This window comes from Chrysochloris asiatica, unplaced genomic scaffold (assembly GCF_000296735.1).
Source record: "Chrysochloris asiatica unplaced genomic scaffold, ChrAsi1.0 scaffold00707, whole genome shotgun sequence".
Lineage (NCBI taxonomy): Eukaryota > Metazoa > Chordata > Mammalia > Afrosoricida > Chrysochloridae > Chrysochloris > Chrysochloris asiatica.
In genome coordinates, this window is record NW_006409225.1 from 52317 (window position 1) to 53880 (window position 1564).

Sequence of the window (1564 nt, forward strand, 5' to 3'; positions counted from 1 at the left end):
AAAAAAAAAAGAGTAATGGGCAGTTGCTACTGCCATACAGTGGGTAGTGTAATGCTAAACTTCCCTGAAGGCACAGGACAGCCCATTAAAGAAAGAATGTTATAATCCCAAATGTCAGTAGTGCTGTGGTTGAGAAACCCTGCAGTAGAGCAGAGAAATGAAAAAAATGGCCAAAACCAAAGAAGTTTCTGTTGCTTCTTCTAGATGGAGTTTTTGATGGAGCCTATTAAGACAACTTGAAGAAAGTTTTTAAAAGTCTTGATACTTCCTTGGATCAAGTCAGTCAGTAGATAACAATGGAAACTGATATTGATAACACTGCTGTAGACCAAGATCTGGTTAATTAGGCCTGTCTGACTCTTGATGGATAGGTACAGAGAGACAGTCTGATGAGGAAGCTGTCTATGTTTCTCTTTCTGAAACATTGTTGTTGTTGTTATGGGCCATGGACTTGGTTCCGATTAGAGGTGGGAATAGTAGGAGGGACAAAAGCAATGCACTTCTACCTGTGCTACTGGAAATTCTAACTGGAAACAATGAGCAATGATATGACTCTACTACTGCTGCTGTAGCAAGAATATCACAAGTGGGTGGTTTTAAAGAAAAGAAATTTATTGTCTCACAGTCTGGAAGCTAAAAGTCCATGTCAGGGTCTCAGTCATGTGAATGTCTTCCTTGTCAGTAGCCTTGGACATTCCTTGGTTCTTGGTAATGCTCACATGGCATCTGCCTTACCCCATGTGTTCTTGTCTCTAAGTCTATTCTGCTTTATTTGTAACTCAGAAGTGATTAGCATTAGGACCCAGTGTACACTGATATGGCCTCATTAAAATGGTAAAGAAAACCTATTTCCAAACAGCATTACATCCACAGGAATAAGGGAAGGCACAATTTAATTCATAACTCCTGACCTTTGGAAATGAGTTTAAACCCTGACAGCACTCAACAACAACAACAACCCTCTTCTTGGTTATTTCCTCCTGGGTCTTATTGTACCTTTTGTACATTTTCAGCTGAGGCCAGGTGAAAGTCTGAATGACTTATTATATTGAGATTACATGTGGTTGACAGGAGCACCACGGCCCCAGACACCTTCACTCTAAGACCCTTTTTCTCCAGCTCCTGCCAGGTAAGGAGCAGATTTCTATGATTTATGTTGTAGCTGGGTTACATTTCCTTCCTCAAATGATGACCAGAATTAATTAACCTGCAGTAATTAAGGAGGTACTTACATTTTCTTTTTGTGTGCTTAAAATAATAACAACCATATCATGACAGGGAGATTCTGATTTACTCTCATGTTCAGAAAGTTATATGTCAGGTTTGGGGGTACCCTGCCCTCCCCCATGTTAGTGACCTTTGAGAGAGACCCATACACAGCACTACCACACTTCTGGGTGTATGTAATGAGGCTGCATTAACCACATTTTTTATTAATTGGAGAGATGGGATCATGGGCAGTTTCCTTCCACAGTTTGCTTCACCAACACATGTATTTTTGACCCCAGTCCCTGACATGGAAGCAACCCTGGTAGCACAGTGGCTAAAAGTGATTGGCTACTAA